The sequence below is a fragment of the Ovis aries genome, chromosome 13 (assembly GCF_016772045.2).
Source record: "Ovis aries strain OAR_USU_Benz2616 breed Rambouillet chromosome 13, ARS-UI_Ramb_v3.0, whole genome shotgun sequence".
Taxonomy (NCBI): domain Eukaryota; kingdom Metazoa; phylum Chordata; class Mammalia; order Artiodactyla; family Bovidae; genus Ovis; species Ovis aries.
The window spans coordinates 55,834,240-55,861,414 of record NC_056066.1 but is presented as its reverse complement, the minus strand read 5'-3'; positions in this window follow the sequence as shown (position 1 = coordinate 55,861,414).

The window sequence follows — 27,175 nt, the reverse complement described above, 5'->3', positions numbered from 1 at the left end:
TGTCACACTATGGAGTGGAGGGTGGGGGAGGTGACCAGCACCTAGTGGGTGGAGGCCAGGGGTGGTGCTGAACCACCTGGATGCACTGGACGGCCGCACCACCAGCCAATACTCAGCCCAAACTTGGCTTACTTATAGGTGCTCTCAATTACCCCACACCGTCTTCTCTTGCGGCCTTGCCATCTGTCACCTTCTTTCTTTCATGTACGGTCTCAAGCCACCTATGGGAATGCAGACTTCACTGCTGTGTCCTTAAGAGTCACTGGCATGATAGTCTGCACTTAAAACATTGGTTTATGAAGCCTCTTCCTTGTTAAATTGCACCTGAGTCCTGGGGTCTCTACAAGTAAAAAAATAAATAAAAAAATAAAATAAAATCTGGGGTCTCAACAAATCTATAATTTCTTCAGACAGATGTCTGCCTTAGAATATTTTACACCGTCAAGCCTTTCATATCTAGTAGTCTGTCTTTTTCCTGATTCTCTCCTCCTCAGGTCTTACTGGCTGTCTCTCCTACCCTTCTTAGCAGCGTCCCAACTGACCCTAGCGGGCTGTGGCAGGCTTATCCCCTGCCTCCTGGGATCCTGTTGGTTTGGGGGCGGGGACTAGAAGGCCGGAGGGTGGGAGGAGGGCTAGGGCATCCATGCCTCTGGTTCTCTGTAGTCCAGGCACTGGCAGGGCCCATCTTTCTCTGTGAAGGACCAGAGCTCCCACTGGACATTTCTCTCCTCCATCTACCCCTCTTTCTCAGTTCTGGGAGGTGTGCCCTCTGTTTGCAAACTTCAGGATTTTTGGTGGAAATGCCTGTGTCTGCTGCTTCACCGTCCCATGAGGCTTCCCCTTAGCTTGCCACATCTCTCTAATTAGTCCCTTCATCAGCTTCCTTCAGCTATGCCCCTTGAGTGTCTCTGTCACAGCTGGTGTCTTGAGCGATGCAGTCTTCTAGTCTTATTCCTTTTTCTTCAGAAGCCCTTGAAGGTTCGCTTTTCCCAGCGTTTCATCTTGTCTTTCATACTCCAGTCTCACAAATTGTGACCCTTTCCCTCCCAAAGTTACAGTTACCATGGCTTAGCTGATGACTTTCAAATGTCTATCCTCAATTCTAAACTCCCTCTGTCATCTGGTCTCTCACATATAACTGCCAGTTAGAGAGGTATCCTCGGTGGTTCAGAAGAACCCACCTGCAATGCAGGAGGCCTGGGTTCAGTCCCTAGGTCGGAAAGATCCCCTGGAGAAGGAAATGGCAACCCACTCCAGTAGTCTTGCCTGGAGAATTTCATGGACAGAGGAGCCTGGTGGGCTACAGTCCATGGAGTCACAAAGAGTCGGACACAACTGAGTGACTAACACACACACTAGAGAGGCTCACTTATTTAAAGCCTCTCAAAGGCTGGAAACTATAGGATGACAGACATTTTCCCCAAGTAATGAAGGCATTTCTCATAGAGAGATCTAAAAATCTAATCGTCTGTCTCAGGAGACAGTGGGCTCCCTATTAAAGAAATAACTCAGGATGCTGGGAAAGATTGAGGGCAGGAGGAGAAGGCGGCGGTGGAGAATGAGATGGTTGGATGGCATCACTGGTTCAATGGATATGAGTCAGAGCAAACTCCAGGAGATAGTGAAGGACGGGCGTGCTGCAGTGCATGGGGTCGCAAAAAGTCTGACACAACTGAGCAAATGAACAACACCAGCACTCAGGGTCAAATGCAAGAGATGAGATGACCTCAAAGAATCCTTCTAAATCACATGACAAAAACTTGGAAATATTTCTTTGGAAACTTTCCTGGAGAACAGATGCTACTGTCAGAGAATTGGTGTGAGTGTGTGTGTGTGTATGTGTGTGTATTTGTGGACATATATTTAGATGTGACTGGAAGAGTGTACACATATAAATAGAGGGATTATTAATATATACATGTCTGACATCTTCCTTAATGCCTGCAACCCAAATGAAAATAAGCTCCATGCAGAATGAAGGAACTGCCGGCACGCTGTTGGGTTATATGTCTGGAGCACACACAGGAATTTATTACAAGCAGTAGCCAGGATTTTCTTTGGACATGGGGCCATATTTTATTCTGTTTTATTCTGTGAAAATTAAAAGCTAAAGAATGCCATTTGCAGACCTTCAGCAACTCTTAGCTTGGCTTTAGAGATTCACTGCAGGAGACGGAGAACTTTGATATGGTGTTGCACACTGACATCAGCCCCTGGATCTTAATTTCTGAATTGATTCTTCAACTCAGTTCCCTGCTTCACCTGCAGGAATGACAGAAAGAACACCCCAAAGTAGATTTCAACTCACAGTAGCTGAGAGATGCCAGCTGTGAAAAAAAGTGCATGAACCCCACATTCCACGTACATAATTTATTATAAAGCCACTTTCATCATTTTTTTTAATCACAAATCTTCTGCTCTGACAAAAAAAAATCACATAAAAAAGAGCATATTTCAAATTAATCTGACTGTTGAGAAATCCCACAGTGGCTTGAATTACTCTGGCAAGGTAAATTCACTAAGATTCCAGGGGGCAGGTCTAACATTTGCGCCACTCATCAGGCAGGAAAAGCCAAGCAAGAGAAGTCTTTCTGAAGACGTCAGTGGGAGCATCAGTTAGCATAGATGGTAGGGACAGGAAGAGAACTGAGAGCACAGTCATACCCTTGGCTGGAGGGATGAGGCCTCTGCACCATCCCAGACTCTCCATGGCAGAACTGACAGGATTCCCAAAGGGGATGCTGGTCCAGAGGGACAGGAGAGCTGTGCGGCCCCAAGAAGAACATCTGAGATCCCACCTCCTGAACCTCCTGGGAGCAGAAGGTATGTCTGGATTGGCTGGAGCTTTGGGGAAAGGACACCAGGGACACCTAAATACCCACAAAGGGAGCAGCTTTTCTGTTAGAGGAGGGAGAGAAGGCGAGTGCTGCAGTTAGTCTAGTGAAAGTGTTACTTGCTCATTCATATCTGACTCTTTGCAACTCAATGGACTGTAGCCCTCCAGGCTCCTCTGTCCATGGGATTCTCCAGGAAAGAATGCTGGAGTGGGTTGTCACGCCCTCCTCTAGAAGATCTTCCCAACCCAGGGATGGAACCCTAGTCTCTTAGGTCTCCTGCTTTGGCAGACGGTTTTTTTTTTGTTTGTTTGTTTGTTTGTTTTTGTTTTTGTTTTTTTTTTTTATCAGTAGCGCCACCTGGGAAGCCCTGTGGTGGTGGTTTAGCCACTAAGTCATATATGATTCTTGCGATCCTATGGACGGTAGCCTGCCAGTTTCCTCTGTCTATGGGATTTTTCAGGCAAGAGTACTGGAGTGGGGTGCCATTGCCTTCTCCGCTGGGAAGTCCTAAGTCATTGTAAATAGATTGTTAGCGTAAGTGGGGCCTTATAGGTGCTGCTGATGAAGGCTGGGGAGAAAGTGAGTGGCACGTGTCACTGGAGAGTGAAGAGAAGGATGCTGGTGGGGACATGTCCGGGAAACCGCCTGGAGATGTGGGGCCTTGAGGGGGGCCTGAGACAGGGCAGGGCTGTGGCAGCAACCTGCCTGCACTTGGAAACAATTCCTCCCCAGCCTCCTGGGACAGCCCAGCCCCACCTGGATTTACATCACACAAGACTCTGAGTGGAAATCTCCTCCCCCAAACCATGCTGTGCCCCAACTCTGGATGCTCAGAAGCTGTGTGATAATAAAGGGCTCCTGTTTATAGAGTTAGGCTTGTGGTGATTTGTTCCTTACTTGGTTTATTGCTATTGTTCTTCACTCAGTCATGTCTGACTCTTTGCAACCCCATGGACTGCAGCCCACCTGGTTTCCCTGTCCTTGACTATCTCCCTGAGTTTGCTCAAACTCATGTCCATTGAGTCAGTGATGTCATTCAACCATCTCATCCTCTGTCATCCCCATCTCTTCCTGTCCTCAATCCTTCCTGGCATCAGGGTCTTTTCCAATGAGTTGACTCTGGATCAAGCAGCGAAAGTATTGGAGCTTCAGCATCGGTCCTTCCAATGAGTATTCAGGCTTGATTTCCTTTAGGATTCACTTGTTTCACCTCCTTGCTGTCACTTGGGTTAGGTTATAAGTGAGCTCCAGGATCTCCCAGGAGTCCATTCCTGGGTCTGCTGCCCTCTGCTGGTCACTCAGCTCCAGGACCTCTGTCCTCCTCTGTGAAAGGGGACATCCTCACAGGTGTTGTTAACAAGACTACAGCCTAGGGCCTGGCACAGATGGAGCCTGAAGCAAATGTTAGCTGTTACCCAGCTAAACCAATGCCAGTCCCTATTTTTTCCTCTCCCCACAGAAGAACAGCCATGAGGGAGTCTAATCTGCTTGCTGGTTAAATAAAACTATGTGGTATTTAAGCAAAAACCAACAGCCACACTTGCTCTGAAGAAGCAAGTGATGTTTATTGCCAAATGATCACTGTCATTATCATAGTGATTACAGGGCCATAGAATGGATTCCCACATGAAGATTTTTGTATTGATTCATTTTCTTTTCTCTTTTACTAGACCCAATTTCATCAGGTTCCTATAACTTTCAATCACCGCACCCTAAGGCATGACTGAGATACAAATGCAATAAATTCAAATGAACTATTGCTCGACATTGTAAATTGAGTTCGACCTAATAACCATCCTTGTAATGTCAAGTCTGTTGGGAATATGAGTCTTACTGTCTTGCGGTCGCTCTGGCCCATTTGGGAAGGGAGATGAGCCATATCATAGTTGGGTCTGTTTCTTACTCCTTCCTTTACAAAGGATTGCTTCTAAGCCTTACACAGGATTGCTTCTATGTCTTGTCCTCACTCCATTTCCCCAGCTCTTAGCAAATCTGCATCACGATCTTCTTCTCCATCCACCTGGCATATACTTAGGGCCAATCATCCTATCCACAGAAAACACAAGTCTTGGCATGAGATACTTAAGATGTATGCTCTTCACCGAATTTTCTTGAGTCCTTAGCAGGAGACCCTTTGTTTTGATTCCCCACCCCCCGGAAGTCTAATTACCCCATATGTTTTTTTCATATTTTGTCTAATCTACAATTGTATTTCTCATTATCATTTTGTGGGTTGTGGTGCTATTTCCTCCAGTTTCATTCTCCCTCTTTTATGTTTCTCTTGTACAAAATTAATTACATTGTACCTTCAAGCACAATTTTAACACTGTCTCCATTGCATGCGTCTGCCTTTAATTAATGCTCTTCTAATGTAGATTTTAGAGCCAAATGGTGCAATATTCTGAGCATCAAAGAAACAAAGGATCTAACAAAACTGAAATGAATGAGCAAGACAAAATAGCTGACAATATGCTCTCATCTCCAAATGTCACTTTGACTGTGCTTGGGGCAGCAGAACGGATTGCTTTGGGGCTTTTCTTTTTGAAGAAATGACACAGGATGTGGAATCCAGAGTTGTGGGTTTTGTTTTGACTTACACTGATCAAACATCTCAAGGGGAATCAACCAGACATGACGTTCTTAGGGCTCAAGGAAAGGGGGAGGATCCTATAAATGCATTTCTTATACATTTTCCACGGGATCCAAAAGCAAATTCCTCTGCCTGAACTTCAGTCTGTTTTTCTAGACTCGAAGGCTCTCTTCGATGCTTGGTCCCTGCGGTGTCCCCACTCCAAAGAAGAAACTGTCTTTTTGGGCTGCTACAAAGAGCTTTCACAGCAAAGGAAAGCAGACACAGTAGAACTTCTGGCGTGGCTCTGTGAGTTAATGAAATGTCCCCATAACAGAACATGGTCGAATGAATGCCTTCTTATTACTCTCTGACTCATCAATTGAATAGCCTTCCACACAGCAGGACGGGGTGCTTTAAAAATGTATGTGTGACTCTATAGTGGTAAATATGCACTCTCTCTAAATAGGTTGTTTTATATTGAATTAGACATATATTGAATTGGACACGAGGTCTATTTATAGACCTCAATTATTTAACATACCTTTTCTTTTTTTCTCTTTCTTTTTTTATTTTTTAAATTATGAAGTTATAATAACACATTTACAAGAGACTTAGAAATGCAGAATGGAGTTATATATAGTTCTACTATATATTACAATTATTTTTAAGTAGATAAATTCATATTTTTAGTTGAAGTTTCAATATCAAACTCTCAGAAATTAACAGAATGAATAATACAGAAAAGTAGAAAGATATAGTTGACCTGAAAAGCACCATAAGCCAATTCAACATAATTAAGATTTTCACACAACAGTAGGATACAAATTCTTTTCAAATTTCTGTAGACTATAAACTAGGAGACACTGGAACATATCCAGGGACATAAAACAAGGTGCAAAAATTTCATGGTCTATAGGTATTAAAATCATACAGAATCTATTCTCTTATCACTGTGGAATTATGTCAGAAATCAATATCAAAGATATTTGAAAATAGCCCACATATTTTCAAGTGCAATGTGACATTTGCCAAGAGAGATCTTTGACTTAGCCATTGAAAGCCTCAATAAAGTTAGAAGACTGAAAAAACAGAGAGAATGATTGCAGAGGAGAAAGCATTTAATGAGAAATTAATATCAAAGATACTTTAGAAACCCCATGTATTTGGAAATTAAATGTCCCCTTTTAATTGATGAGTGTATCTAAGAAGCCATAACAAGGACAAAGTAGAAAACATTTGTAACAGAATAAAAATGAAAACGAAATTTACCAGAACGTGTTGCATGCAATTGAAGCTGCCCAATGCAACTGAACACAACGTGGAATCTTGAATAAGGCAACATGCCATTTCTTAATGAATGATTGAAAACCATTTCAGGCTGAACGGTAATGATTTGAGCAACAGAGGCTGAGACCCTAATCTCAGTTCACGTGGGGAAACTTGCTGTGACTGAGACAACGGAATATGACAGTAAGTGTGTAGGTTTGTGTGTTGGGGGCAGGGGTGGGGGCAAGCACTTCCTGTGTGGGTGTGGGGCATCTGTCTGATGCCTTTTGTCTCCTCTGCCAGCCCTCCCAATTTCTGGAGAACTGTCCTTTCTTCTTTGCACTGCCCCTTCCACTGGTAGACTTGGAATAGTCAACGTTTGAAAATAACCGGTCTACTCATGACCAGAGAGGCCACTGCAGTGAGTTGAATTGCATGTGTCCACACCAGACTTTATTTGGGGGGGCTCCAAAATCACTGCAGATGGTGATTGCAGCCATGAAATTAAAAGACGCTTACTTCTTGGAAAGAGTTATGACCAACCTAGACAGCTTATTCAAAAGCAGAGACATTACTTTGCCAACAAAGGTCTGTCTAGTCAAGGCTATGGTTTTCCTGTGGTCATGTATGGATGCGAGAGTTGGACTGTGAAGAAAGCTGAGTGCTGATGAATTGATGCTTTTGAACTGTGGTGTTGGAGAAGACTCTTGAGAGTCCCTTGGACTGCAAGGAGATCCAACCAGTCCCTTCTAAAGGCAATCAGCCCTGGGATTTCTTTGGAAGGAATGATGCTAAAGCTGGAAACTCCAGTACTTTGGCCACCTCATGCGAAGAGTTGACTCACTGGAAAAGACTCTGATGCTGGGAGGAACTGGGGGCAGGAGGAAAAGGGGACGACAGAGAATGAGATGGCTGGATGGCATCAGCAACTTGATGGACGTGTTTAAGTGAACTCCGGGAGTTGGTGATGGACAGGGAGGCCTGGCATGCTGCGATTCATGGGGTCACAAAGAGTCGGACTCGACTGAGTGACTGAACTGAACTGAACTGAATACCCTATCCCCCAGGACCTGTGAATGTGAGATTATTTGGAAAAGTGTCCTTACAGATATAATTGAATCTTGAGGGGAGATCATCCTAGATTATCTAGGTGGACCCTAAATTTGATAGGTGTCCTTATAAGAGGTAGGCAGAGGGAATTTGACACACTTGGTAGAGGCCATCTGATGATAGATACAGAAACTACAGTGATGCGGTCACAAGCCAAGGATGCCTAGAAACACCAGAAGCCAGAAGAGGAAGGAAGGACCCTTCCCTGGAAGCTCTGGAGGGAGTATAGCTCAGTGGACATTTTAATTTCAGACTCCTGGCCTCCAGAATGGTGAGGGAATAAATCTATGTTGTTACAAGTCACACAGATAATAGTAATTTTTTACAGGAGCCCCAGGAAATGAATATGGTTCCTGAAGGCAGTGTGAACCCTAGACGGTTGAGTTGGGCTAGGGGTTTATAGCTGTGGTCTTGCTGCCTGCTTGACCAGAGGACCTGTGAACTCGGAACCATTGTCAGTGATCATTTAAGGGCACATGTATGGCAAAACAGAAAAGTCTATTTGGAGCCAAAGAGAAGAATGAAGCTGATGTCACCAAGAGAGACGGAGATGAGAAAGAATTCTGGCATAAAGCATATATGGGACCAGTCAGGAAAAGAGGAAACACTAGGGGCTTCAGAGAGAATTTAATATAGGGAGCTAGGTCATAGGTGGTGGGGAAAAACCACTACTCTTATTTAAGGAACCAAACAGAAGATGGTGAGGCGACCCAATATTTACAGCAACTTTATTCGTAACCACCAAACACTGGAAGCAATGCTATGCTTTCCAAGAGATAAATGGACAAAGAATTATAAGAAGAGATCTTAAGGTCATTAGTTTCAAGTGTGTAGTAATGGTCAAATACTTTGTGCAATGGTTACATTGTGATATGGTGTGTGGTGTCTGGAGCAGTATTGCATGGGTTTAAACGTTGGGCTTTTCACACTCAATAAATGTGTGACCTTGCACAAATTAAAATAATGAAACAAAATTCGAACAGCAGTACAGCCATACAATGGTATTGTATCAGCTGTAAAATGAGATGCAATTTTAAATGACAAAAAACGACATAGAGGAAACTTAAATTTCTGAGAGAAGCCAGTCTGAAAAGACTATATACTTATGACTCCAGTTATACAGCATCATGGAAAAATAATGTAAAAAGACCAGTGGTCAGGGGGAGTTCAAGGTAGAAAGGAGGGATGAATGTGGAAAACACTGGGTATTTTTAAGGCAGTGAAGCTCTTCTGTGTGAACCTGTGTTGGTGGGGACACGATAGTATCTGTTATTGTTTAGTCACTAAGTCATGTGCGACCCCATGGACTATATAGCCTGCCAGGCTCCTCTGTCCATGGAATTCTTCAGGCAAGAATACTGGGAATGGGCTAGCATTTCCTACTCCAGGGGATCTTCCTGACCTTGCATTGACAGGAGGATTCTTTACCACTGAGCCACCTGGGAAGTCCACTTTAGAGGCACTTGGGAGATGTTTCAACTAGAAGAAACACAGAATGATCAATGGAATTTAGGGATCACAGCTATCTTGGGTTAGAAGAGGGAGGGAACAGTAGTGCATGTCATCAAAACCTCTGGCACTGATCCACTTCACACTTGGGTGGGGGCTGGGGAACACAGCAATCAATTTTATTGGTATCATTGTATCGCTCCATAAACATTTTAGAAACTGTTTTATAAACTGCACGCTTCATTTTAAAAAGAAGCTCTCCTTTCTTCTGAGGGGCCATTATACATTAGGTTAAACTCAGGTTCTTCAAATCAGTCTACTTTATACTGCAAAAGACATACATTTTTATTTCACATCCTCAAAGTTCTTCCCGCCTTTGATGGCGTGTTTTCCTCCATGTATGTTGTACATTTTCTTTATAACTCTTTTAAGAGGATGTGACTAGGCTGTGCTGCTTATTCGGTGCAGGTCTTCTCTGAGTTTTGAAGCATTTGTGCAGAAGACAAACAGTATCACATCCACTCGGAAAAGGTTGGCTAACTTGTGAGGTTCCCGTCCCTCGTGGATGTTGTAGGCAAACCTGAGGACTCAGGTGAGCATCTTGTGAGCCACGGAAATGTCAGGGGAGTATTGTTCCCAAGGCTCTGGGCTCTGCCAGCTGGGTCTTCTGAGGAACATAGTGGACTTTCCTTCCAGCCAGAAATAAAATGGATTGTGAATAATCAAAGGGTTGTTGACAGTCATAGTTTGACTTCCATATGTCTCAATGGAAAGGGAACCTGTGTGGGGTGTGCAGCCCAGGGGGACGTGACGTTTCCACAGTTCTTCCAGCCCAGGGCCTCTCAGGCAGGCTGGGTCTGACCCGGGGCCCCACACACTGTAAGTCACCCGGAAACAGATGAATAGAAATCTACCGAAGAGAATAACGTGGAGAAGACAAATGGGAAGTCTCATATTTGCTTCTGTCACGTGAAAATGATCAGACCCAGAGAAAATAAAGTTCCGTTTCTATGCTTAGCACCTCTCACACTTCGGCATTTGAATTGGGCTCTCTTTTCTGCCAATATTTGTTCTTTCGACAAGGAATATTCCCTAATAATATGCAGTGTTATATCACTCAAATTCTAGCATACGTTTCCTTGATTTTAATGTCTCCATAACGATCACGTTCACATAGATGGATTTCATGGGTGAGTAGGTTTTATCGTTTATAGAACAGCCGTTAATAGAGTCCACAGGAAGAATAATGTTATTTGAATAATACCATCTTCTAGGGACTCACTGGTTTGGTTTCCAAACAGATCTCAGATGGAATATTTTTGTGCTTTCTTATTCCCAAATTATAGGAGAAATATAATATATTCTTATGTGAATGTCATGAAAATAACTGTTTTCTCAATTTGGAAAAGTGAGAGAATTAAGCAAGCAAGGGCAAGGAGTAAATATGTACAGTGTTGGCTATATTACATTTTAGTCTCTTTTGTTTTCTCTTGGTTAATGGAAGCTTTGAGATTTCTTAGTTGAGATGATTGCTAAAATCAAAAGCAGAGTATTGCATTATATAAAATGTTAATATAAGAAGATAAAATAGAAGAAAAGGAACATGCATCCATAAAAGGTGGCATATTGGTTCTGATTAAACCTGACTTCAAAGAAATGCAGCAAAATCTGATGGCTGAGTTTGCTTGGTCTCAGTGTTGGCTGTGAGCGGTTTTGGACAGAAAGATAGGAATATGATGTAAAAACATATATGTTATAAAAATTCAGATTTATGGAGTTTCACTACAAATTAGTACATTTAGCCAGGTTGTGTTTGAATTTGCATGGAGCATCATGTTGGCTGGAGGTGAGTCCAGCCAAAAGTCCCCTTGGGAATTTTCCTATTCCTCCACCCTAGTCCCCAACCCTCCCTACTGCTCACCCATTTTGGGTCCTCACACTGGCCACCATTCTCATCTCTGCACTTCAGAATTACTCAAGCTCCTTTTTGGTGCATTATACACCCTTCAGAAACATTTCTTAATTTCACCTCTCTCCACCCATTCCCTACCTCACAGTCAGCCTCTTGCCTCCCATAATTTAAAAAAAAAAAAAAAAAAGTATTCCTCCAGCCCCCAATCCTGCCCGCAAGCACCAGTGGGCTTGTCCTTTGTTCCTATGGGTCAGTGCTTTTTCCACACTGCTCCATCCTGTGACCAGAGGTCCCATTCTCAGCTTGATCTGGGGGCAGGCAGAGGGAGGCAAACAGGTCCACTTGGCCAGCTTCAGATATGAAGCCTAGATGTCATATTTGGTTTGCAAATCAGTTCTCTTTCTAGATGTGAGCTCCTCACTGCAGGCAGTAGGGGGTGCCTGGAGGGTCCTCCTGGGGTCCCATGAAAACTAACCCTGGGGCCCCATTGGCATGGCGGTGGTGGTGGGAAGTGTCTAGAGACCTTGCAAAGTGTGATTCAGCTAGAGCCAGGGCACAGTGGGTCCCTGGGGATGAAAAAATCCAAACCATCTTTAATAGGTGGAAATAAGACATGGCACTGAGGCTCTACTGGAACTGGTCTTTGCTTTGGCTGACATGTGTGCATGTGTGTGTGTGTGTGTGTGTTCATGCTCATTTATCTAAGTGAAAACGAAAGTGTTGCTCAGTCATGTCCAACTCTTTGCGACAGCATTGACTGTAGCCTGACAGGCTCCTCTGTCCATTGGGGTTTTCCAGGTAAGAATCCTGGAGTGGGTAGCCATTCCCTTCTCCATGGGATCTCCCCGACCCAGGGATTGAACCCAGGTCTCCTGCATTGCGGGCAGCTTCTTTACCACCTGAGCCACCAGGGAAGTCTTCGGAAGACTAGACAATGTCTTTTGTTTTTTTCTTTTGACTTGAAAATATATAACTCACAAGTCCTGTAGCCTTAAGTGTGTCACATTGTACGTGTTTCAGTTCTCTGGCTCACTCCCCACTTTGTTCTTTTCTGTTGTAAATAATGAAGCAATGGATGTTTTTGTGCATCTGTCCTGCTTGGGGGGAGCAGAGACGAGCACAGCTCTTGTCCTGGGCTCCAGCTTCTGGAAGGTCTGGTGTAGGATGCCTGCTCTGCATGGTGAGCCTCAGCCCCTCTCACCCTACTTGTCACCTTTGCAGGAAGGTGCTTTTGAGTCCCTACTTCACAGGGTTTTGTGTAGGTGAAATGATGCAATCCAAGTAAAGAATTTGAATTAGAGCAAATGCCATAAGCATTTACCTACACGAACAAATGTGCACACAAATAAACCTGTGTTTGATTTCTGGACCAAAAGATGGGCAGTATTTCAAAGTTTCTGAAAGACAGACCTACTGCCAAGTTGTCTTCCAGGAGCATTTTGCCAATTCAAACATTCACCAGTAATGCATTCATGTCCTTCCTCTTCTTTCTGCATTTTTACCAACTCTTGAAAATGTTTCTTAAGTGCACATATTTTCAGCATGGCAGCTTAACAAATGATATTCATGGCTGTTTAAATTTAGATTTCTTTCACCATTACTGTGTTTGAATATTGCTTTATCTATCTATTAACTGTTATTCTCGTGATTATTTATTCTTATGAATTGCTTATTATTGTTTTTATGAGGATTCAAAAATTATATATGAAGAGTATATTTTCTGTCTTGTAAGGCATATTTTTTGCCAATTATATGGCGTATCATTCAATTTTTTGTCATATGTTTTGTATAGAATGTATTTTATTTTTTCTGCAATTAAATATGAGGTTAATGGTATCACGATTGCTTTTCTGTTTTCTAAACTTAGGATTTCCTTGAAATGTGTAATATATGTGGACATATGTAATTATTTGCAGTTTCATTTTCACATTACCTGAAATCAAATTAGATATTGGTATTTCCCTCTTATCTTAATACTGGTATTGTGTTGCTTTGCTTCATTCATGTATGTAAACTGAGAGGTCCCAACATTTCTCAATATTCCAGTAGTAACCAGTACCCTTACTAATAGGTGCCGGATGGTCTCCACTTTGCCCTGTGAACTGATTCACTGCCTTATCATTCACTAACTCACTGCATAGTTTAACATCTTTAATTTTATAATTTTACAAGCAATACTTTCTTAAGTCTTCCTTTTCAGACTTTTTATAGCCACTATTATCTACTCATTCTTCAACATAAGGTTTAAACTATTTTGTCTAATTGCAAAAGAAAAAAAATTATGTTTGTTTTTATTACACTTTATTAAATTTATAAATTATCATGTTGAAATTGGCATCTTTAGAATACTGTGAATTCCTTTCCAGCAGTAGAGGAGATAACACCAACCATTATTAATGTCAATATTAATTTGATGATTACCTTCATATAGAACCTATATATTTATTTTTTAATTTTTTTAAATTTTACTTTATTTTACTTTACAATACTGTATTGGTTTTGTCATACATCAACATGAATCCGCCACGGGTGTACACGTGTTCCCAATCCTGAACCCTCCCACATCCCTTCCCATACCATCTCTCTGGGTCATCCCAGTGCACCAGCCCTGAGCATCCTGTATCCTGCACTGAACCTAGACTGGCAATTTGTTTCTTATATGATATTATACATGTTTCGATGCCATTCTCCCAAATCATCCCACCCTCTCCCTCTCCCACAGAGTCCAAAAGACTGTTCTATACATCTGTGAACAATAACCCTGTATGTGAGACAGCAAGAGACACAGATGTATATGTTTCTTATTAAATTGACTTTAAATATTTTATATGTCTGCTATGAATATGATCTTTTTTAAAAAAAAGTTATTGATTTGGCTGTGCCCAGTCCTAGTTTTGTGGCAGGCAGCGTCTTCAGTCATAGCACGCAGACTCTTAGTCGTGGCATTCAGGATCTAGTTCCCTGACCAGGGATTGAACTCAGGCCCTCTGCATTGGAAGGGCAGAGTCCTGACCACTGGGCCACCAGGGCATGCACTCAGTTGCTTCAGTTATGTCCGACTCCCTGCAAGCCCATGGACTATAGCCTGTCAGGCCCCTTGGTCCAAGAATACTGGAGTGGGCTGCCATTTCCTACTCCAGACCATCAGGGAAGTCCCTGTAATATTTCATGAATTTGTTTTTTTCTCAACTCATTTTTTCCCATTCAAAATTTGTCTGTATGTCTGTTTGAGACTTTATGCAATCAGAAGCCATCCACAGTCCTAAGTGAGGTGTGTGAATGCCATAGAATGACTGTCTTGTACAGAGTTTAAGATTATAAAAATTTTGGAAGGTGATAGATTGGTTCAGAGAGAGCTGCCCCACCCCATGTTCTTGAATAGAGTAGTGGTTGGCTAATAGTAGCATTTAATAAATATTTGATGGAGAAATGAATAAATGAACATGAGACTTAAATCAGTGAAAGCAACACGGGCTAGATATGATGAATAATTTTCCAGTGCCATGCTAAAAAGAAAGACAGCCCTTCAGAAAAAGCTAGCCTTTCTTTAGGTGAAAGCATTAGGGTTTATACACAATGCTTGGACTTCCATAATAGATGGAAAAGGAGAGTATGTGAGTAACTTTGCCTCTGGCCTTAAATCATGAGACTCCCACGAGAACATAGAGTTCAGAGGTCTAGCTACCATCTTGGAATGAGGAATGAGAACCACGGGGAACAAAACACAAAATAATATCTCAGTAAATCACCCTGCCGTGAATAGCTCTCCAAGCCAATTAGGAAACTGTCGGTTTGAGGCCATGGGGGAAATCACAGCCTCTAAAAGTATGAGGCAGCATAGTTTCTGGAGCTGGGCCATTTTGTCAGGTGCCATCCCTGCTCAGCACAGATTCCAAAGGGGAGAAATGGGCAGAGTTGAGAAATAGCTGTGTGTGTGTGACCAGTGTCTTCTGTCCTCCTGATTGACTTTGCTCTTGCCAGTTTTTAGACATAGTCCTTGATGGTGTGAAAGAGTCTTCCTATGAGCGAACATTCTGTAATATCTGCTCTCCATCCTGAAATGAAATCTGTAGCTAACACACTACCTATTACATATAATTATTTAAAAATTCACAATAAACCCCTAACTGTGATATTAGGGAAAATAGAGGAACATAACGTTAATAAAATAACAGGTGTTCAATATTTACATGCTCTATATGTTGAAACTGGAACCGAAAGGCCCCCACAAATTTCAAAATCACCTCCTGGGGACATCACCTCTGTTGGGAACCTGTGATGTCAGTTAGGGCTAAACAGCAAAGCGGGAACCATCGCATGTGGCAAGGGGGCGCTCCCAAGGGGATTTGGGCCACTGAGGGCCTTGACAGCATTCTCAGCGTCACTCTGAACATGTATCCTCTCCGACCTACACTTACCCATTTACGGAGTCATCAGCCTCTCCCACAGCCACCCTGGAGGCTGCTTGTGCCTGCACCGAGTGTGAACAGGGAGGGCTCAGCATCCCCTGCTGGGTCTAGAGACTGAGCCCAGTCCATTCCAGATGGGGAGGCGGGCAGACAGTGAGAGCGCCCCTGGGTGAGGCCATGGGAAGAGAGGTGGTCAGGATTCTTTCTCAAAGTGCCCCTCCATCCTGCCCAGCCCACATGGGAGGAGCGTTTCCCCGAATACTCCAGTTTGCCTTCAACTGTTTGGATTTTTGTCTGAAACATTGCCCTGAATGCATCTCCTGTTCTCAGTCAATTCACACATGTTTATTCAGGTTTCAGTATCATTTTATTGACTGTTCCGCTCAGTAAATATTTACTGAGCTCTCTTTCTGAAAGGACAAGGGTAAGCGAGGATCCGAGAAGTAAGGACCTGTCTTGTCACCCTGGGAGGTCAAGGACTTCCAGGAGGCGGGGCAGGCCGGAGACTGGAAGCTGGGCTGGTTCCCAGATGGACTTGCATATCGGACAGCAGAGGTGCCCCAGGACCCTTGACTTGGGGGGTGTTTCCTTGGGTTGGGACTAAGGGAACCTGTTTTGAATGAAGCAGCTTTATCATCCTCTGCCCCTGCCTCCCTTTTCCTCCATCCCTCCCTTCCTTCATTTTCCCTTTTCCTCCATCCCTCCCTTCCTTCATTTTTCCCGTAGACCTACAGTTGTGTTTATCTGACACTTCAGCTCATAGCACGTCATCTTTATCCATTTGTGAAAGTCCTTTTTCTGATTTTATTTTCCCCATTACCCAAAGCCCCACCTCGATCCCTCTTCTCCTTTTTGGGACCCACTGTAGTGTGACTGATGCTGGTCCTTAAAACATCCGTGTGTCCTTATAAAATACGCAGGGTCACTCTGATGTGCCATTGTGCTTTAACTCTCATTCTGCTTTTGCATCTTTCAATCACGACAACATTTCACTTTAATTTGTTTTATTTTTGAGGGTTAGTTTTATTTTTATTTTTTCCATATATGTCCACTCCATCTTTATTTATTTATTTATTTAAGATAAATTTATTTATTTTAATTGGAGGCTATTACTTTACAATATTGTATTGGTTTTGTCATATATCAACATGAATCTGTACATGTGTTCCCCATCCTGACACCCCTCTCCCACCTCCCTCCCCATACCATCCCTCTGGGTCATCCCAGTGCACCAGCCCCGAGCACCCTGTATCATGCATTGAACCTGGTCTGGCGATTCGTTTCACATATGATATTATACATGTTTCAATGCCATTCTCCCAAATCATCCCACCCTCTCCCTCTCCCCAGAGCCCAAAAGACTGTTCTATACATCTGTGTCTCTTTTGCTCTCTCGCATACAGTGTTATTGTTACCATCTTTCTAAATTCCATATATATGCATTAGTATATTGTATTAGTGTTTTTCTTTCTGGCTTACTTCACTCTGTATAATAGGCTCCAGTTTCATCCGCCACGTTAGAACTGAGTGAAATGTCTTTTTAATGGCTGAGTAATACTCCATTGTGTATATGTACCACAGCTTTCTTATCCATTCATCTGCTGATGGACATCTAGCTTGCTTCCATGTCCTGGCTATTATAAACAGTGCATCAGTCATGACAACATTTTGAAACAATGTAAGTGCCTCTGCATGTACATCCAGTCTGTTGCTCGTCACTAGGTTATAGAACCGCACATGTATATCCATAACATTGCACGTGTGTGTGCCCACAATATTGCGTGTGTACCTCCACAACATTGCACACATATGTATCCACAACATCACACACATATGTATCCATGACATCACATGGCCCAACATCCGGCAGCTATTATGCCCTCGACCCTGGGGCTGTAGAAGCTGTGCCTTGCACATTTCTGGGCTGTTGTGGACCAGCTCCAGGGCATGGTTCAAGGGACTGATTCTGCCCCACCTGGACTGGAAGAGCAGTAGGCCCAAGTGTGGGTGAATCTATTTCCTTCATGGAGAAGAGGCTCCGTCTGTCCTATGTTGATGGGGAAGCAAGGGTCTCAGAAAAGGAGGAAGGTGAGTGTGAAGTAAGTGTGCCTTGTGCGCAATGCTGGTGGAAGAGAGGCAGAGCCGAGATGAATTAGGACGCCCGTGTGCGGCGCCTGGATTCCCAATGTCTGTCTTTGAAGAAATGCATGCGGGGCTCTGAGCAACTCTCCTATAAGCAGGGAGGCCAAGAGCACTGTCCACTCCTGAGCTCACATCCCAGGATGACATTTGGGCAGCTGAACCCACCATCCCCTCACATGTCCGTATGTCCACAGGCTCACCCTGTCCCCGTCATCCTACCTTGGCTGGAAGGACAGCCTTAAAAAGCAGGATGGTGTCATCGTGTCTCCTTGGCCTCCATCAAAGGAGCAGTTCCCTTAACCACTAGACAGCTCTGAGCCTGAGACTGAACTGGTTAATGCCTTGCTGGCTCCACTAAGGAGGCTTTAAATGAGTCACTCAGTTTCTTGTTTGGGCCATCAGAGGCAAAGGTGCTAAGGGCGGAGGAACCATTAGGAATGACAGTGCCTGCTGGCCTGTTGGGAAGGGAGGGCTGGGCTGCTGGGCTGATCTGAAGGCTGGAGGGGTGTCTGCAAACAAGTTGGGGTCTGTTAAAAGTCCGCTGCCCCCTACCCCCATCCCTCCACCACAGATGCAGATCAGCCCGGGGTCCACTGCCCACCCTCCTTCCTGTGAAGTGCTTGGTAAGCCTGTCTCTATGGCTAATAGTTACCAGAACATCAAACTGCCACCACATTAGGCCAGTTCCAGTTCCCTGGGGACCTAAGAGGTGGACCCATCCCTCAGTTCATTCTATAGGGTTCTTCAGAGAAGGACCAAAAGAAAAAAAAATGCCAAACAGTGTGATCTCAGTGGAGTTTTGAGTCCGGGGATGGTCTTTGTTGCCCTGTGAGGAGCTGGGAGCCTGCTCAGTCCCGTGGGTGTCTGTGCCTGTCAAGGACAGAGGAGAGCCCAGACTTGGAGGGGGGCATCTGTTCACAGTGGAGGGAACATCCCCCGGGGCTCCCTGGAGGACCAGGAAGGAGGCTGTGCCCATAGAGATGTTATTTTCCATAACAGGGAAGAGAGAGAGGACAGGATGACGGGTAGCCTGAGCACAACCCAGTGGCAAGAGGTGGGAGACAATGAGAAGGAAAAGGTCAGAGAGGACCTGGGCTCTGTGGCCAAGGGTGTCCTGAGCCCTGGCTTCGCCTTCCCAGAGTCCAACCTGGGAGCAGTTCATCTCACACCTGCTTCCTCTAAACGAGGGTGGGCACAGACATCAGAACCTTTGGTAGCAGTTTGCCCGAAGGAGGGCTTCCTCGGCGAGCAGATGGTAAGGAATCTCCCTGCAATGCAGGAGACCCTGGTTTGATCCCTGGGCCAGAAAGATCCCCTGGAGAAGGGAATGGCAACCCACCCCAATACTCTTGCCTGGAGAATCCCATGGACAGAGGAGCCTGAGCTACACTCCCCAGGGTTGCACAGAGTTGGACGTGACAGAGCAGCTAACACTTTCACTGTCCAGGGAAGGCACTGACACTGACTGTCAGTGGAGTCCCCCAAGCGTCACTTGGAAGGCGGGGTGCGAGGGCTCTGTAATCAGCAGAAAGGGCCACATCCAATTCCAGCACTTAGAATGAGGCCACAGTCTGTGGCGATTGGTCAGAGGAGCCAGCAGCAGACCTGCTGGAGCGAATCACACCTGTCAAGGTGTTCTGCAGGAAAGGAACAATGTGAAGAGTGCCAAGTCAGCAGAGAAGACCTGGGTCTCCTGGGGTCTGGTCCAGGAAGGCGCACTCTAACAAGCTCCCGAGAGGATTCTGGTTCCAGATGAAAGACCCTTTCCATCTGCAAGACCTCACCCCCTTCCAGGAAAAACGAGATTGTTTTGTTCCCATGTCACTCCCCTCTTACATTTCCCCCAGCAATGGATTTTTGCCGTAATCTGTATACAAGGTACACAGCCCTATTGAGGATTTAGCCAACTAATGAAACCCCAAATTCCATTCCAAATCTCTCTTATTTATTTGCTTTCAGAGAGCGGGCCCTAATTGGCTATTAGGAAAGCATGCCATCAGTTCCTTTATGGGCCGTCGGATTTATGGAACTGGCTCTGGAGTCGGAGGGAACATGAGGCTCTCATTCAATGTCACAGAGCATTTAACTAACCGTTTCATTTCTTCCCAGGCCTAAAGGGAAGAGCACATTTATTAAAGTATTTTGATCCTTTGGAGACAGATTAATATGAAGCTCATGTCAGTTTTGTTGGATATACTGAGTCAATAAACAGAAATGCACACTGACAGGCAATCCTCTGAGCCACAGGTGCTACGATGCACATGTGTGTTGTCACAGAGAAAACATTACTTAAGAAAAGTAATCCAGCATATTGTATTTCTATCACTGAATGGCTACTCTAAATCTCAGATTGTGCGTGTGTATGTGTGCGTGTGGTGTGTTTGGGGCAGGTCTTTTTTTTTTTTTTTAACTGACTGTAGTGAACACATTTGAATGGAGGCTTTGAACTCAATTCAAGGCTTGAACTCAAATTCATGATGCCATGAATTTCTGTTTAGCTCTGCCATGATTTGAGAGGCCATGTGGTCTCCATCCAAACTGCTCATCTGTCACAGTTATTGTGCCAAAGTGAACACAGTGTGTTAGTTGCTCAGTTGTGTCCGACTCTTTGCAACCTCATGGACTGTAGCCTGCCAGGCTCTTCTGTCCAATAGGATTCTTTAAGCAAAAATACTGGAGTGGGTTGCCATGCCCTCCTCCAGAGGATCTTCCTGAGCCAGGGATCGAGCCTGGGTCTCCTGCACTGCAGGCAGATCTTTTACTGTCTGAGCCACTAGGGAAGCCAGACACCACATAAACACATGATATGGCTACATTTCAATGAAACTTTATTTAAAGGAACAGGAGGAGGCTCACTGAAGCCCAGAGAAGACCCATATCTGTCCATCCTAAGAGACGATCAGTTTTCATGTCTCATTAACAAGGGATTGTTGATTCATTGGTGATCTATCCTGACCTTGTATTTGAGCGGTCAGTCAACTCTCAGGAACTAGTTCCGGAAGAAAACTCTTGTAACTAGAGACTCTTCTTAGCAGATTCTTTCTTCTAATTCAAATGGTTTCTCCTTTTGGAATGACAGTTTAACGTGGAAATAGTGTAGATTGTACTTTGCAACCAGTACCTTCAATCAGAGAACAGCCACTTGCTTTAATTCAAACCTTGACATCTTCCACTGTTAAAAAAAATTAAATTGGAGTAAAATTTAATTGTGTTGAAATAGAGATTAGCACTATGGTTTAATAATAACCAGGAAAAGGTCTTTCGTTTTGACTAGGGCACTCCTGAATTCAATAAATGACAAAGTTAATTAGATAACAAGGACAAAAGTGTCTGTTCGTTAATCCTGTAAGCAACATGAGACTTGATGGGAATGCTGGCAAATTGGTGTTTTTGAACTTTTCCCCCAAACCCCCCACTTGTGTTCCCAACTTGGGGGAAAAGAAATTCAGAACAAGTGTTCCTACAGAAACACCAAATCTCTTTCTCGTTTTTCTAATAATGGATTATTACTCGTGCTTCAAAGCCAACATTATTAACCTCTAAAATTACATGCATAGGAAGGAATGACTCCCATCTGAAACTGGGAGCAGAATTAGGCTCTGCTGACGGTGTCTGTGGCTTCTCCTGATAACCTGTCACCTTCCTAATTAATTAGCCTCTCAGAACCAGGTGTCGCCAAGCAGTTGGGCATGTGGGGAGCTTTCCCAGGAATGTGAGGCAAGCAAGATGTTGGCCAATTATGGACTTCCTCCTAGGGAAACACAAGTGTTCACAGCCCCTTGTCTGTGTTTACACAGGGAAGGAGAGGTTGGGGGCCTGGGGGAGACAGAGAGAGGGAGAGATTTCCAAAGGGGAAGCCACTTCCATTTCTAGCTGGGAAAAAAAAAACACATATTCTGAAGTTTTCCTCCATCTGTACAGCAGAAAATTATGACAATAAATATTCTCCATCACAACGTGCTTTTTTATGTATTATCATCCCATTTAATGATCACACACACCTCGTCAAGTAAGTGCTAATAGACCGAAGTCACAGGTGAAGAAACTGAAGAGTTTAGGGCTTTTCCTGGGCTCATAAGGGAGATCCTGAAGAATCTGAATTTTCTGAGTCCAGAGTGATTGGGTGCACTTTCATCACTATTGGTTTTGGCCAAGGGTTCTGGAGGAGGAAATGGCATCTGCTCGGGTAATCTTGCCTGGAGAGTCCCATGGACAGAGGAGCCTGGTGGGTAACAGCTGCAAAGAGTTGGACATGATTGAGAGACTGAGCACACTCCTCAGATTCAAGTGCACGCAGCAGAACCTGATTGTAACACACCTCACTTTGGGCTTCCCAGGTGGCTCTGCAGTAAAGAATCTGCCTGCCAAAGCAGGAGACATAGGTTCAATCTCTGGGTTAGGAAGATTCCCTGGGGAAGGAAATGGCTACCCATGCCTGTAGTCTTGCCTGGAAAATCTTATGATTTTCCCTTATGAAAATCCCATTCCAGAGGAGCTTAGTGGGCTACAGTTGCAAAGAGTTGGACACTGCGAGGCTGCCATCTCCCTTGGTTATTCCCCATGGGATTCATTGGCAAGCTAAAAATAAGGTAAAAAGGAGTGATTCCCACACCCTACTCTCCATCTGTTCCTCCATGCTCAGAAGATTCCCAGCCTGAGATCTGACTTTGCTCAGAACCCAATCCAGGGAACATCTTACCTGCTACATCCTCCCTGGGTGAGGCCACCAAGGATGGAGATCTCGGGTTGAGAGATGCATTGCTAAGGGGACAAGGGTGTGGACACTGCAGGTGAGCCCTGAACCCCTAAGGCACTTTCTTGGGAACAGACATTTGCTCTCTCCCGTCTTGGCTTCCCCACAAACCAGACACGGGCACTGTGATAACCATGGGGCAAACTTTGATTCTGTCACCACATAAAGACATTTCCTCCGTGAATTTCCTTCCTACTTGCTATAAAAGGACAACTAAGACAATAGAAACACTGATGCCTCTATGGCATTTAACGGTGACAATGAAACGCCGGTGATAATTGCATGTTAGTCATGCTCACCATCAACCATCCTTTTACCTGTCTCGTCGCATCATTGATATTTGTAATGACCTTCTGCGGAACAGGCTGTGCGTGGTTATTGTTGGAATGACCATATGCCCTGGTTCTTCTGGAAGAGTCCCCTTTTCTGTTGCACCCCCTGCTTGTCCCTCAGCCCCTTGTATTCCTGAAGTGTCCCAGCTTGGACGACAGGATGCATGGTCACCCTGACTTTCAGGTCCACCCTTTATGATTCTGGACGTTTGGACTTGGAGAGACTATCTGCGTGGGGATACTCAGGACAAAGGGAAGAATTGGGATCCAAATGTGAGGAACGAGGTTTCCATGTGGACCTCTCCTGAGGCTCACACGACGGCACGTGGCACATTGGTGACCACAGCCCTCCTGACTCTCTTTGAGTAGCTAAAGGCAGGCCAGAGGGCCTGGGAATCTGTGTGTTAACACAACAACGACAGCCACAATTTGTGGAAATTGAGCTCATGAGGGAAGCACTTGCAGCACCTGCCTGCTTTTCCTCATCCTGAGATTCACCCTCAGACTCTGGGCTGGCATCTGCTGCGAACAGGCCAGCCCTGCCTGGGCTACCAGCCCGGTCAAGAAAGTGGGAACAAGGCCTTTATTTATTTATTTATTTTTATTTTAATTTTTACTTTATTTTACTTTACAATACTGTGTTGGTTTCGCCATACATTGACATGAATCCACCACGGGTGTACATGCGATCCTGTTTCTGTTTAATATAAGCATAAAGTCGTACTTACGAGAAAATCGGATTTTTGATGGACCTCCTTCACCTTCGTTGGCAGGTCTGCTGTTTTAATTTTGAATGATGGATGGGGAAGTGCAGGCACCGTTTTTTTCCCCGATACTGTGGGTTCCACAGGCCTTCCTGGGACTTGACCACTGTCTTGAAGACAGAACATCCTACCGAGTGGAATCTAAGGTTGTGTCTGTTTGTCAAGCTGAGGTCAATTTGCAAAGGCCCCTCAGACATCAACAGCCAGCAAATTGGTGTGGATGAGTGTCCGTGGTCTCTCTTAGCAGAAAGGATTACCTAGCATGGGTGATCAGCAGGACACCTAGTAGATAAAGGGTGTTTGGGAGTTCTCAGGCTGGGCCTCTGAGAGAAGGGCTTTTAGGACAAGACATATAAAGAAATGGGGCTGTGGGGCCTCTCTGCTCCTGCCTTTGCATCCAGATGTTTGCATTCTGAACTGGTCTCTTGACAAAACTGGGCTTCCTGCTCTTGACCTGAGCTGCATCATTCAAGACTCATCCCTCCAGGAGGTGTCGGGACCTATTTCCCTAAGTTTAGGAGGCCCTATTCACTAGGTTCTACAGGTGGTGCTAGTGGTAAAGAACCCTCCCGCCAACACAGGAGGCATAAGAGACACGGGTTTGATTTCTTGTTGGGAAGATCCCCTGGAGGAGAGCATGGCAACCTACTCCAGTTTTCTTGCCTGTTTAATCCCATGGACATAGGAGCCTGGTGGACTACAGTACATACGGTCGAAAAGGGTCAGATATGACTAAAGTGACAGCACGCACACACAGCTCTAAAATTATGTGATTCTTACCTAGTTTTTACCTGGGAGCAATTACCAACATTTTGAATTTGGTACCTAAATCAAGACCTTACTGATTAATGTATTATTTTAATATTGCATAATTCAAGTGCCAGTAAAACATGACCCCATGAAGATGGCATGAAGACACCATTTACATGGTCTTAAGGTGGTCTGAACTGATAGTGCCCACAGACATTGATTTTTCTCTGGTAGTTAGTGAATTACCATGACTACTGCTAGCGAAAAAAATGATAGGAAAAGAGCAGATAGAAACACTTCTTTTCAGGGAAACGTTGGAAAAGAACTCTGAGTGAATTCCTTTATCTACTCATCCACAGATAAACACTTAGATTTGAGTCCATATCTTGGTGATTGTAAATAGTGCTGAGATGAACATACGCGTGCCTATATCTTTTCCAATTAGTGTTCTCATGTTCTTTGGAAAAATACCCAGAAGTGAAATAGCTAGACCATGTGGTAGTTTTATTTTTAATGTTTTTGAGGGCTCTCCATATTATTTTCCATAGTGGCTGCATAAATTCACATTCCCACCAACAGTGTGTGATGGGTGGAAACTAAATTTTTGGCAGTGAATACACTGTCATGTACACAAAAGTAAAGATCCAATGTGCACATGAAATGTACAATGTTATTAATCAGTGTCATCTCTATAAATTCTTTTTTAAAAGAATGACCCTATTGAGTTGGGGTAGGGTTCCATTGGCACACACAAAGCTTCCCTTCGGAGGCTCACCTCCTCGAATTTGGAAGACTGAGCTCTCTGCCCTACTCTGAGTTCATGAACTGTCATGAGGACATTTCTCTGAAAGAGAGGCAGAACCGAATGCAGGTGTCCAGACAAAACGTTCACACAAACGTTCACAGCAGCAGTGCTCACCACGGCCAACAGGTGGACACAGCATAGATTTTCACCACTGGATGAATGGATAAACCAAGTGTGGTCCATTCATACAATGACGTGTTATTCAGCCATAAAATGGAAGAGATTCATGTTACAACCCAGATGAATCTCAAAGCCATGCTAAGTGAAATAAGCCAGGCACAAAAGAAGACCTATGGTATGATGCCTTTCATGTGAAATGTCCAGATGGGCAAATCCCTAGAGACAGAAAGTAGATCTGTGGTTGCCAAGGGCTGGGGTGAGGGCTTGAGGATGGCTGCTCAGTGGGTGCAGGGTTGCCTTTAGGATGATGAGAACATTCTGGAACTGGGTAGAAATGACGGATGCACAGCAATGGGAATGCACCAAATATCATTAGTAGCCAATTTTAAGTTATGTGTGTTTTACCACAGTGGGGGAAAAAAAAGAGCATTGGCAACCCAAAATATCCAAAGCTATTTTTCATGTCCCTCTAAACTGGGTGGTTCTCTCACTTTAATTTTTATTTTATTTGTTTACATTAAAAGCCCATCTGTGAGCCCCTGGCTTATTTTCCTTTGAAAATGACTAATTTCATATTTCATAAGTACAGAGTGAATGCCGATGAGTCTTCATCTGTCACGGGGTGCCTGTGATCGGAGTAATCATCCCCCTAATGTGTCTTGCAAAAGAGCCAATGGATCCATTGTTGGCGATGGTTGCATGTAAAGCAGGCTTTGTCCTGCCTTGTCCCCGTCCATCTGGCTCAGTGACCTCCCTGGTACCGCAGGTGTGTCAGCATGATTTACACTCCTACTTCGTGTGGTCCTTTGCTCATCTAATTGACTGGCCGTTAAAGAGGAGGAGGGGAGAATTATGGGCATCTATACACATCCATTTCAGGATACACAGCCCATCAGCTTCTGGTGGCTAAAATAATACAGATGCCTAATACCATTTTGAATATTAATATTCATCCTCAACTTTCAACAACATTATAATTTGGCAGTGCTCAGTGGTGCTCCTGTCTTTCTAGCCAAACGACATTTGTCACACTCAAGTAGGAACAATTATTAATAATTTTCATTTCATTAGAAGCACTACAATGAAATGTCAACAGCCTTAAAAGTGCATCAGAAGTGTACAAATTAATTTTGATTTTCTGAAGTGTAATTACTTTTGTAAGTACTAGACTGTGTAATCACTTTGGGCGTTGTTACTTGCCCAATCAATTATACTTAAATGCACTTATCTGTTTTCAAACATGATTTTCAGAGGTCACCTGTTGGTGCTTCTTGCTATCATAATAGGAAGTTCCTATAGTTCATAGTGGACATGCAGTAACAAAGGCCCGGTGAAGGTAGTGATGAGATGAACAGAAATGCAAGAATAAACATTGTCTTGGCAAGAGACCAGCCCAAGCCACATAAGACTCTGGGGCTCGGTTTTGATTTAATTCTGGCTGGGGGACATATATAATGACTAGAAAAACATTTTAACATGGAAAACTAAAGGTGGTAGTTCCTGTCTAAAGGTGGTAGTTTAGAATGTGGATGTTGCCACGAGCACATCCTGGCACACCTGTTGACTGTGTTGTTCAGTCGCTTAGTCGTGCCGCACTCTTAGAGACTCCATGGACTGCAGCACGCCAGGCTCCTCTGTCCTCTGCTGTCTCCCGGAGTTTGCTCAGATGCGCCTCCCTTGGGTTTGTGATGCTGTCTAACCACCTCATCCTCTGCTGTCTCCTTTACCTTTTGCTTTCATTTTTTCTCAGCATTAGGATCTTTTCCAAAGAGATCGGCCAAAGTTTTGGAGCTTCAGCTGTAGCATCAGTCCTTCCAATGAATATTCAGGGTTGATTTCCTTTATGGTTGACTGGTTTGATCTCCCTGTAGTCCAAGGGACTCTCAAGGTCTTCTCCAGCACCACAATCCAAAAGCATCAATTCTTCAGTGCTCAGTTTTCACTATGGTCCAAC